This window comes from Alligator sinensis, unplaced genomic scaffold (assembly GCF_000455745.1).
Source record: "Alligator sinensis unplaced genomic scaffold, ASM45574v1 scaffold386_1, whole genome shotgun sequence".
NCBI lineage: Eukaryota > Metazoa > Chordata > Crocodylia > Alligatoridae > Alligator > Alligator sinensis.
Window position 1 is genome coordinate 306,720 of NW_005841996.1, and position 12,331 is coordinate 319,050.

At 48.8% G+C, this 12,331-nt stretch overlaps 1 long non-coding RNA gene across 3 annotated transcripts; it reads right to left on the minus strand.

Moving 5' to 3' along the window:
- Nucleotides 1–1,493: 1,493 nt before the first annotated feature.
- On the minus strand, nt 1,494–12,302 carry LOC112549919. 3 transcript variants are annotated; one of them, XR_003093545.1, is made up of 5 exons: nt 9,333–12,302; nt 7,496–7,600; nt 5,075–5,133; nt 3,157–3,226; nt 1,494–2,661 (listed from the first exon to the last, which is right to left on the minus strand). It is a non-coding gene; the product is annotated as an uncharacterized LOC112549919 (long non-coding RNA). The 3 variants fall into 3 exon arrangements; XR_003093544.1 differs by adding an exon at nt 5,460–5,522 and having other exon boundaries at nt 7,496–12,302; XR_003093543.1 differs by having other exon boundaries at nt 7,496–12,302.
- Nucleotides 12,303–12,331: the final 29 nt, after the last annotated feature.

The following is a 12,331-nucleotide window of genomic DNA, read 5'->3' on the forward strand; positions in this document are numbered from 1 at the left end:
CGGGGCAAGGGGCAGGGGACAGCCCCCGGCGGGGTCGTGCTGCTCCGTGGTGTGTAGCCATCCTGAGAAACGCCCGCCGCTCCCTGTCCCTCCTCCCGACCCTGTCAGCCCCCCAGCCACGGCCCACGGGACAGGAACCACCCGGGGTGGAGGCGTCACAGCCTGCCCCCGCTCCCTCTGTCCCGCCGGGTGACCCTAGGAGCAGCACCCCGGAGTGAGCCGTAGCAGCTGTGGCACGTCAGGACGGCGTTGTTTCCTGGGTGCAGGCTACGAGTCTCGAGGGAGCCGAGACCTAGCTGCGCCCTCATTTCAGCTTCTTGCAGCAACAGGCCTGAGCCAGAGGCCTTGCTCAGGTGCTGGTGCCCTGAGGGCGGTGGCGCTTGGGCAAGCGAGTGCTTCGTTTCTTGCACAGGGGCTGCTCCGGTGGTGGTGCAAGCTGCTGCTCCCTTGGCACAAGCTCGCCGAGTGAGCATGGGCTGCTGGGGCGGCAGCGGTGTAGGTTCCTAGGGGCTGCCATTTTGGTGCCCCTCAGAATCGGCTCCCAGGGCTGGTGTCTCGTTCATTCCCCCGCCCCTGTTCCCCCTATTGCATGACTACATCCTCGCCAAAGTGTTTTCCTACCTAAGCTTGCTCTTGCAGTGTTGAGAGCCTTACAGGATATCATTGCTGCTGACCCATGTTTTGGGCCCCTGAGGAGGCTGGCTTTGCTATAATGAAATGCACTTCAGCCCTCAATACAGAACCCTCCTCTGGCTGATTGCCTGTCCTGCTAGCCTGCCTTCTGGGATACCTTGGCCAGTCGGGGCTCCTTAGGGGGAAGCAGCTCTCCCTCCTTGCCCTGATGAAAACCCAACTTGCCTTGCATGCAAGGATGATGGAGAATGCCAGTGCAGACTGCTCCACTCCCCCATCTTCTCCTCTCCCATGAGCCCTGGGTCAGGTAGGCTCATTCTTGCTAAATGAGACCTGAGAAGGAGTATGGGGGGGTTCAGTGGAGCCCCTTCCCAGCCTGGGGAAGGATGGGAAACACTCCTTAAACTAGAGGCGCAGAGGGAACAGCAGAGACCAGAAACTGGACTCACTGCAACCAGGACTCTGCAGCCCGTAGCTCGTGGCTTGCACTTGAACAGGGTTTCTCAGCCCGTGGGTTGTGACCCAAAAGTGGGTCATAAGAATATATGAAAGGGCTGTGAACGAACTTTAAAAGTGGATTCTCCTTTAAAGGAGAAAACTGGGGGAAACCATCTTTTTCTTTGCAGGCTGGCAAAGCTCCAGGCTGTGAGGTGCTGCTTGGATGCCTCCCTCCCTGCCCCCCAGCCCCATTCACACCCCTCCATCCCAGACACCCACAGTGGGGGGGCTGAAGCTTGGGGGAGAGGGGCAGCGGGTCAGGAGTGAGGGGCACTGGGTCGGGAATGGCCACTGAAGCTTACAAATGGGTCCTGGTACAAAAAAGGTGGAGTACCACTGGCCTAGAACATCCTTGTGGAGAAGCAGTGCCCTCGGGCTGCGCTGGGAGCTGGTATGGGAGTTTCCTGTTCTGTCCCTGTGGGAGATGGCAGCCTGGGAACTGTCCCCAGTTATGGAGTGGGGATTTCAAAAAGCAAGAGCTTAAAGAAATAATACTGAAGAAATTTTCATGATTTGGGAGCCAGGCGTAACCTGGGGGGGCTCTGCACCCTAAGCTTTGAATTTTGGCAGTGAGTAGCTGTGAATTTGGCAGCATCCCTTTCCCCAGCACCTGAGTAACTCCAGCCCTTGGGGGAAAGCGGCACATATTAGAGATGGGTCAGAGATGATTCAGGCCCTCATAGGAGGGAGTCCCAAGCTTCCCCTGGTGACACTGAGGTCCCTAAAGGGAGCAGAGATCAGGGCATCACCACTGTTCCTTTCAGCCCTCCCTACTGCCAGGCCAAGACAGACTGGTCCTCAGAACTGGGTGTTTCCTCCCTGCATGCAGCTCTCCCATGCTGCTGCTCTGCTCGGGCAGCTTGGTCAAACCCCAGCCGCTGTATCTAATGACTCAGAAAATTGTTTTATCTGCTGGCTCTGAGAACTATGTCTCAGTTCCAGGGTGCTTCCGATTCCCCTCTGATTCCAGCTGGAGAATGTTGCCATCCTGATAGCATTGTCTGCTGGCTTGAACGCTCCACCCTTGCTAGGCGGCACCTCCAAGTTCTCTCAACATGTTCTTTGGCCCTTTGTGGCAATACTTACTGGTTGAGTAGGTTCCTGACCTCCCTCTCCAACTCCCCTCCAGTGTCATGGTGACCTGTTTAGGGTTCACCTTAGCTCCTGAATAATGCATCCTCAAAGGTATGCTCCTGAATAATGCAGCCTCCCTCCACCCTATAGAGTTGACCTCCTGTCTCTGCCGCCTCTGTCCTCTCTGTTGAGTTTAGCTACGTGGGAATTAAGTTGCAAGCAATCACAAAATAGAAATGGCAGCCTCCACCACTCCACTTGTTTTCCTAAAACTATTTATATTTTTCCTATTTTTTCCTAAACCAATTTAGCACGTGTGTATCGTCTCTGGCACGACTTTCTGAAACTCTCTGTGGCACGTTAGGCAAGGTGAGAGAAAAGAGAATGCTCTGGACAGAGCATGTGGTATCTTCTTAAAAAATGAAGATCGTTTTCTTGGAACACTGGCAGCTGCTGCTGTGGAGAAAAGAGAACTGTCTTATAATAGAGAAGAATAAATCAACGGTCTCAAAAGGTCATTTAGTCCAACCTTCCTCAAGAGACAAGGCCCTCCTGTGGACAGGATTTGATTCTGTACAGGGAAATGCATTTGGATTTCTGGTCCAGTCGTATAACCACTCAGGCATTGCAGGTACCCAAAATGTACTCTACAATCAGAGTGAATAAGTTGTGTGTTCAGGGAAGGTGTGTGTTAAGGTGGGGTACTGATATCCAACATGGCTGGATCCTCTACTGTGACCCAGCTCTGTAGAATTTAGTGCTTGAAGACAAGAAACTCTACTGGAATGCTGCATGTAAAGTGTTAGACAGAGCAGCAATGATGGTCTCTGGGTAGGTCAATGAATGGAGATTCAGGAGGCCTAGTGTCAGTCCCGGGCTTGGCCACAGATTTGCTGTGTGACCATAGGTACAGCACCTAACTTACCCATGGTGTCACTTCCCCATACATACCTGTATCAATTCCTGCTTCCACTGGTAAGAAGGGATCTTTCACTTCACCATCTTCTGAGGCTGATTCCACCTGTACCATGGGAAGAGTAAAAAAAGTCAGGTCGGATTCTGTTTGATCTGTGCTCCTCAGGATTACACAGCCACAGAATGAGGGGCAGGCAGCAGTGGTGGGGCTCTCTTCCCAGCCACAGTTCCTGGTGATGCCATGAATGACCAAGTGAAGCATGGGTCAGTGGATGGACTGAGGCCCCCTTCTCTCCTACATTCTGAAGTCAGGCATGCCACAGTCTTTCGTACAGAAGCCTCAGCTCAGCCCCTTCCCCGCCTCCACTACTTTTCCTCCTCATAACGTCTCCACAGTTTCTCTGTGCTTCCCCCTCCCTTGGGCTGTGAGAGTATCTTTCCTGCCCAATTCTGCACTTCCTAACACCTGCAAACTCCTCATAGAGCTAGAGAAAGTACAAAGAAAGGCAATCTAAAGGATGCAAGGAAGAAAAGGAGAGGAAGCACTAAGTCTCAAATGTACAAAGGGCTTCATAGATTAGAAGGGCAGAGAGAGACCAGAGCGATCAGTTAGTTTGATCCGCAGTGAAACAGCCTGCAAAACTTCAGCAAGTGCTATCAGAATCAACCCAAATAATTCCCAGTGATGCTCCAGCCTGTCTTTTAGAAATTAAGTCATTTCAGACGAGGGACAATTTATCACACCCCTGGGGAAGTTGTTCCTGTAGTTAATAACTTGTTGCATAACAAGAAAATGGCGTGCACCTTGTTCCTAAAACTAATCTGTCCAGTTACATCTTCCAGCCACTGCATTCTCTTCTGCCTCTGTCTGGAAGACTTAAGAGCCTTTACCAATTAGAAACTTTCCCTAAATAGAGATGCTTTTAGCCCACAATCAAATTGCTGATAAACCTCTTTTTTAAGTTGAATAAGTAGAGCTTTTTTAGTCTCTCACACTGAGAGAGGTTTTCTAGACCTACATACCTTCTTGTAACTTTTGTGAACCCTTTTTAGTGTATCAACATTCAGTTAAGCGTGAACATGAGAACTGGATACAGCATCCAATAAGGAGCTCATTAATACCATAGACAGTGGTAATAATGCCTTCATACTTGTGATCTACATTCCCTTTCAATGCATCCAAAGATTTTAATACCCTTCTTAAGTAACGATTCCTAAGGTAATGTATTACTTTATGTGATGTCCATGATTTTTTGCACATGCTTAAGTCTGCAAGATGTGGGCCTAGGAAGGCTATATGCATCACAGGTAACAACTAGGGTGTTCTCTGGGTATAACTAGGGCATTATAGACATTTTGTGGAAGACAGTGGGGTGGGGGGTGCTTAAATTAGCACGGCTCTGAGAGCATCAGTGTAACAGTGTCCAGAACATAGTGCATGGGCGCCATTTTTCAGCACAGGGACCTTGATACATGTGACACTGGAATCTGCTGGAGTGCAGTAATTAACAGACTCCAGCAGATTCAATTAATCGAGTCTGCTCCAAGACGCTGTAATTACAGCACATTGGAGTGGCCTCCCTTCATGTATATAGATTCCACTAGTTTTTACGACATAATACATATGATGGATTGGAGTAAAGAAAGAATAATTAGGGTAGAGGTTAGAAAAAAGCACTCAGTCCTACTCCAATTGAAGCCAGTGGAAAAATACCCCTTGACTTCAGGGATAGTAAGATTGGAGCCAGAGATCTCAACAGCTAGAGCAACTGGGCTGGGGAATGGATTCCACTGCACCGCTAGAGGCAAGATCTGTTTAGAGGTTACAGAGCAGATGTTAAAACTGAATGAAATAGTGAAGAGCCTGCAAAATGCAAGGACTCAGCTGGGGGAGCCAAGAGACTTTTTGTGGCCCAACTTCCTGGGATTACCAAGGGTTTTACAAGATATTGACCTCAGACATGTCAAAAGAATCTTCTGTATCCCACGCCTGGTGTATGGCAGCACGAATCTCTGTAAACAAAAACACATCCAGTCAGTTCAACTGGGACTGGTTTCTAGTTTTACGTCTAATGTTTTTAGATGTTGTTTTAGCATCGCTGCAGAACAGTGTCCTGCAAGCTTGTGTTCTAATGGGCCTGTCTAGGCTGCATTGTACTCCAGCAGGGAGTGCTGCAGTGAGATGCACCATGCCTGCTTCTGTGAATGCCACCTTCCCAAACTGATGCAATGTAACCACCCACTGGTGTGGTACTGGCCGCATCCAGGTCTAACTCTTGGGTGAGCCTACTCTTTCTCTCTTTATGCTGTCTTATAGCTGGGTATATGATGTTGGTTACCTTGTTCACAGAACACATCATTATATCTGTCATTTTATCATTCATTTCCTTGGCTTTGTTTCTCTGTAGCAGGAACAAATGAGAGAGGACAATAAATGTGTTTATTAATTCCTCTATTCTCCCTTCTTTACATGGCAACAGCTGTCTACTGGGTACGAATCAAACATTTAGCATGAACAATAACAGTCACCCATGAAAAACACTCTGTGCATGACCAGAGCCTTCTGGACAGGGTGGGATATAAATCTAATTAAATATAAAGATATAAATAAATAGCCAGTTCAGGAAAGGTCACTGAATGACAAATTAGGATAAGCACTGCATCCCCCTGAACACATTTCTGAAGGGCCAATGTGCAGTCTGGCCTCCTTTAGCTTTGAAGACCACAGGAGAAAATTCTGACTACCTTGAAGGCCAAGGGAGGTTTTTCAAGAAGTTTGTCACTGACTTCACCAGGGCCAGCATTCCCCACCTTGAGCCTAGAGGTGACCTAGTTTTGCTGGTTTACCCTGTGGCAGAAAGCCACCTTTGTTTCCCTCCCAAAAACTCAGCTCTGTGACAATTTTAATTAGGATGGACCCAGCCGAGAGAGACATCCTTACCTTATCTCTTTAGGTAACTTGAGCTGGGTACATTCCTGAGGGAGGGGGGAAACCTGCTCCCTCTGCCTAGGTGACTAGTATCGCATACCTGGGTGAGGGGCTTCCCTCCTGGTGGGCTAGAGTCTACCCGGCAACTAGTGATATATTTCAAATTGGTTGGCTGACAGCCAACAGGTGCTGACCTCCATTGGACCAGGTAAATGAGGTCACAAGGGCTATATAAGTTAAGGACTGCCCGGGAGGGGGGCAGCAGCCATGAGGGATACTCGGGAACAAAGAAGAGCTGTACCATCTGAAACGGGCTCTCTCTCTCAAAATTCATGATCAAAGAACTGCTTGCCTCCAGAGGGACTCTCCAACAGCCTCTGGATGATACTTGTGAGTAAGCTACCTGAGATCCACCTAGATATATAGCTTGAAGTAACTCAGATGCAAGATCAAAGGCTCCCCCAGCCACAGGAGTTTGCTCTATGGGATTTCTCTGATATTGCTCTACCCTGTACCCTATTCTAACCCTACCCTCTGTAACCAATAAAGTTCTCCTTTGGACCTAGTGTGGGAGACTTATTGGGAGCGGGTCTAGATTATGCCTTGGGGTCCCCTTGGTTCGGCTGACTAAGGGAGACCACTACTTGTGCTTCTGACTGAGGGAAGCATCCCAAATTCTTGAAGTGAATCAAGTCCCCTTGAGGGCTACTAGGCCTGTATTTCCCAGAGTGCGCAGAGCCCGAATTAAGTCCAGAGCTCTGGGTGGTGGCAGCGGAAACCTCAGGCTAGCGGGTGTGCTCCAGGAAGGGGGTTGGCCAGACGTGAGGCGCCCCTAGGGAGGCACTCGGAGCCTGGAAAGTGGTCGGGCACAGGGAGGTGGGTGGCTCAATGCAGGAGCACCCCTATTACAGATGTCAGGCAGGCTAGGATTTGGATGTACCTCTGGATGCACTCTGGACTGGACCTTGTGTCCAGAGAATCTGCCACTTGCTGAGTAGGAGATTACAGCACATCTCACTTCCATGTTCCATATCTGACCAGGTGCTAAGGCCTGCCATTGGGACTGTCTCTAAACACCCCCAGAGAAAGCACTTGTCAACCTGGTCATTTCTCCACAGGGAAGAAAATCAATTCACTTGCAGACCTTTTCTCCATCTCATACCAAATCTCCAGGGCTCTCTGCTCTCCCATGGCATGAGGCATCTGAACACTCTACGTGCTCCGGAGCTTTTATGGTTTTCAAGAACAGCATGGGAATTTGCTGATTAACACCCCAGCCCCTAGTGGAGGAGGTAAACAGTTTTGCCTCCATCTTCCAGATAGCAGAACAGGCTCAAAGCTACTACCTAGTAATGCTGAGTGGCATTACTAAGAACACCTTTCTATTTTGACCACCATCTTCTTTCTTCCATGACATGTAGGTTTTAAAATAGTTACTGACTGTACCTTCTTAGTTTTCTTCCCTCCTGCTTTTCCTCCGTCATTCTTCGATTCCTTGGGAGTATCTTCTCCCATTTTCATCCAAATGACGTATCTTTTTTTCTTTAATACCTAAGGATCACAAATGTGTCATGTTTTACCCGAAAGGAATAAATTGTGTGTTTTCCTATGTAAGACAGGTATGACAATTTTTCTGCTGCTTCCTTCTTTCCTGTTGGATACCGCTCCCCTTTATGCACATTGAGCTAAATCCCTCTCTATGTAGCACCCACACTATTATTTTCCCAACTTATTCAGCCCCCACCCCTCTCCGGTTTTACTAGTCAGCAGAAAGACCGCTGGCTATGGGCTGCGATGAGAGCAACATGACAGCATTCAACAGACTGTCTCTTCCTGCACCCAGCAACCTGCTCAGAATCACTGACTGCAAAGCACCATGTCCTGACACCTATGCCACAGAGCCCTGTTAGCTCCACTTTTTGTGAGCCATGGATTTGGGGGTTCAGTTTCTCAGCCAAGCCATGGCTCACTCTTCTTGTAGGTACAATTCTGCATCCTGAAATTATCCTCTTGCATCTGGTTTGTTCCTACAAAGAGCCACTGGCACAGATCTAGGCTGCTGATTACCTGACACAATGAACAGTACATTTTAAAATAGACCTAAATGTTGGGTGTAAACTACTTGCAGGCCTGGGGGTCATGTCCTGGACTTTGCTACAAAAACAACCATGCATAAAATGCTTTGCCCTCTGATTGTCTGTGTCGATCTCATTTGAATAAAAGCCATAGCCTTCCTTGCAGTAGGGTTTGGGTATTGTAGTCATAATGGTCCAAGCCATATTCAAGACTTGAGATGATTTTAGTGACATCTTCTCTTGGATCAACTGTGTAGTTGGGAAAGAATTCCCCACTTCAAATTTCTACTTTTTCTGTTGTGTTTTTCTCTCAGCCACAGTCTTTTTGCCCAATTAGCGAAGTTTCTGAGCACCAGGTACCCTTCTTCAGTGCCCTTGTCTAATGTCTCCCCCAAATTTTACACCTGGTCCAATAAATGACAACCCACAAATACACCCTTGCTTCTTGCTTGCACTGCCTTTATGGAGACACGACGTCCCTAGCCCCATTCTTATCTTCCTCAAACCCCTCCTCCTGCCTCACCTTCCCCTTCCTGACCCTGCATCTCTGCCTGAGCCCTCCCTGGAAGAAACCTGATGAAAATCCCAGTCCTTTGCTGGCTCCCTTCAGGCACAGCTCAGCTGCCCTGTAGAAACAGGGAAAAGGTGGGAGGAAGAGGCAGGAAGGCCCCTGTGGAATCAGAAGGGTGGTGGGAGGAGCTCTTGTTGGGTCTGCAGCAGTCTGCTTGATCCCCAGAGGCTGAGACCTGGAGCAGCACCTTTGTTTTCAGTGCAGAAGCACCCAAGCCAGAGTCACAGACAGCTCGGCAGACAGAAAGAGCTGCAAGGGGATGTGGGGATCAGAGTACCCCCCAAAGGGGTACAGCTGGGTATTTTGTCTTGAGCCCAAACATTTCAGGGGGGCTGAACTGGCTGAGATTTTGCAGAGCTCACAACTGGCTTTTTTACATCAAAGTTACTACTGTGGTGTTGCATGCTAGAGCTCTGTGAGCCAGGTCTGAATTACAGACTGTAATTGAGAAGGTCCACAACCCTGAACTCATTAACCACGAGGAAGGGTGATGGGGGCCAGGCAGAGAGGAGCCCGACTGCATCACTTGCCCGAAACCCAAGAGTTTCTGGGGGTGGCACCTATGGGGCAGGCAAGGAGGGATGGACAGATCAGAGGTGGCCCTGGGACCACAAATAGGAATCAGATTCTTTCTCACCTGTATCAGCCTCAGCCACAGGGACCTGCAACCATGAAGGTCTGTTCACGTCTGAGCCTCTGGCCTGGGGTGCTGGAGCTTGCCCCTATAGGCTGATGTCAGCCCTTAGTGAGGTCACTATCCCTCTGCCCAATGCCTGCCAATGCATCTCTATGAGCTCACTTCCTGCCCCACCCTCCCAACTTAGCTAGGCTCATCCTCTACCCCACTGCAGCCCCTTCGCTGTATAGTCCAGTGTATCTCACATCCCACCCCAACAGTGCCCACTGCCAGGGGCTGGAGAGTACACGAGAATCCCATCATGGACAGTGGGGACCCAACCTGGACAGAGGGGACAGTTCTGCCACAGTCCATACAGTGAATGTCAGCTGCCCAGGATTTCAAAGACTAAAGACAGAAAGGCATAGATGCCACCCACCCCACCCCAAGAGTGAGACATCCTTGAGAGGAGCCTGGACTTCCCACTGCAGGATGTTGGCTTCAAACCATACCAAAAATGATCCCCCCACCCCCCCCAATCCCACCTCCATCCTTACAGTGGCAGCAGCTGTGGCTACTCAAGCTTGTGCACATAACAAGAGCTGCCTGACTCACGACCTATTACTGGCTCGTACATGATGGGCCTGGCAGCAGGTAGCTAGGTCTCTTCCCAAGCTTCCTGGTGTCCCTTGGCAGTGTTGATAGTTGGTCACTGGGAGAGGTCTTGCAGCATCCCCACGTGCCATGAGGCCAGGCTTGGAAATGGGAGCCCACCTGGCAAGGAGCTGTTTGGGGAGTCCCACACCACTGCTGCCCAAGCAACTCCTTATTTTGCTTCCTAACCAGGGTTCCTCTTCAAACCTCCCTGTGGTTTCATCTGTCCCTCCTTGGCCTGCCTCACCAAGGAGAACTTGCATTTTTCTTCAGCTTCCTAGATTTAGCTAAGAGGATTGCATGTGGGTGGGATTATTTGTGCTAAGGAATGCTGCCACATACCACAGCACTACAGAGGTCAGTAGCTAAAATTTAGATCCCTCTAATATCTTCCTCAATCGCTTCTCTTTATCGGATCCCCAGGCTTTCCAGTATATCCACAAATGCAGTCATCAGTGATTGCATCTTTAGAACCAAACCCTTAAAAACCAAACAAAATTCTCTGCTTGTCCTCTAATATCTCCTGGCAAGCAGCTACCAATCTCCTCTTTGATTTAGGACCCAGGAACTGGGAGATGAAGTAATGGGATCAAGAGTCTTGTAGGGGAATAAGGCGAAACATGGTAGGAAAGCTACCTGATCCAGGGCACGTCCACAGGAACTGAGAAGAGGGGATGGGGGAAGGGAAGGAAGCCATGTTACAAAAAGAGATGAAGAAGCTAGCAGTTCTCTAGGAAGTCACTGAAAATAGGACTGCTCAATGTCAGTCTCTTTTAGGAAGAGTCATTAAAATGTAACGTAACTGTACTTCGAATCTCAGGCTGCTTGTACACACCACAGGGGTTTAATTCAGTTTAGTTCTCCCTAAATTGAAATGGTGGGTTTTTAAAAACCCTGCTTCAATTTAGGAAGAATTAAACTGAGCTAAACCCTCATGGCGCGTACACAAAGGGGAGCCTGATCCTTACCTGCCTCTTCGGTGCTGGGGGGTGGGGACTGAGCTGCCAACAGGCCGAGTGGCACCCATTTGCTGGCTCCCAATCCCAGCGGTCCTGGGGGTCACCACAGCTGCAGAGGGAAGCACTCGCCCCCTCCCCAGCTGCGGAGGGAAGCACTGGGCCTTTGTATTCATATTCAAATTATAATTTGTCTCTCTCAGAAAGACAGCTTCCAATTTTACTTTTAATTTGTCGTATTTCCATGTTTGTGTTTGGGATAACAATCCTATTCACTCTTACAACCCTGTTTCATAGCTCATAGATGCTAGAAAAAGATGCTATACCCAGATCATTTATAAAGTTTTTTTGTTTATGATTATTTTCACTGTTTCAGCAGGTATAGGAAAACGATTGAATACTTTAACTAAATACAGATAGACAAATTGCCCTCTGAAAAAAAATATGCCCCCACTCTCTCCCGCTCAATTAAAATACTTCTAAAGCTTGGCGTCTGATTGGTCATAACCAAAGAAGTCTCCTAGCTGTATTTTTGGGAAGATATATTAAAAAAAATCTATAAGAGATGTAAGGAATCACTTCTGTACATGCTACAAACATTTGCAATGAAGTTCTGATAAACTGACATCACACAGGATGCAGAGTACTGATTGTGACAGTGGTGCTTAACTGGCTGGTCCTGTGGGCTGAATGAATGGTATGGGGCTGTCTACAGGCTGGAGCTGGCTTGCAGGGTCACTCCATGTGTCCAACGCCATGTGCTTGGCCCAGCTGTGCATGCTGGATTGGCCCTAGTGCACAGGGCCATGTCATCCAACCCATGGTGCTCCCATGTCTAAAAATTTGGCAGCAGGGGAGCTGCAAGTAATGCTGCCACTGCTCTCCCATCACTATATTTTCAGACCTGTGGGGACCCCCTGGGCCAGATGATGACCTCACAAGCTGGATTTGGTCGGTGAGCCAAAGGTTGAATACCTCCTTCCTAAGACATGGCTGGGAAACGTACTGCTGCTGGGACACTGAGAACTGTCCTTATTAAAACAGAATTCTTCCTAAGAAACCCTTGATCTATAATCAACATTTTCAGATCCAAGAGCCGACAGGATGCTAACTCCATCTTCAGCAGCCTAAATAAAACTGATTTTCACTAATACCTTCAAATGCCACTGCAATTAAGTAGAACAGCAGGTGGTCTGCATAAGCTTACTAGCAAGTCTAATGCTTACTTCCATGAGATGTCAAATAGGCGTGCATTGATAGTGATTTTTGGGGGTTGATAATGATAGTCAATGTTTAAGGCAGGAGATTGGCTGATACCAATCCGATTTCTGATACAGCTGCATCTAGCTGGTTAGTCTGTTGTTGTGGAAGGGGCGGGGGGGGGGAAAGAGGGGGGGGGGGGGGGGGAAA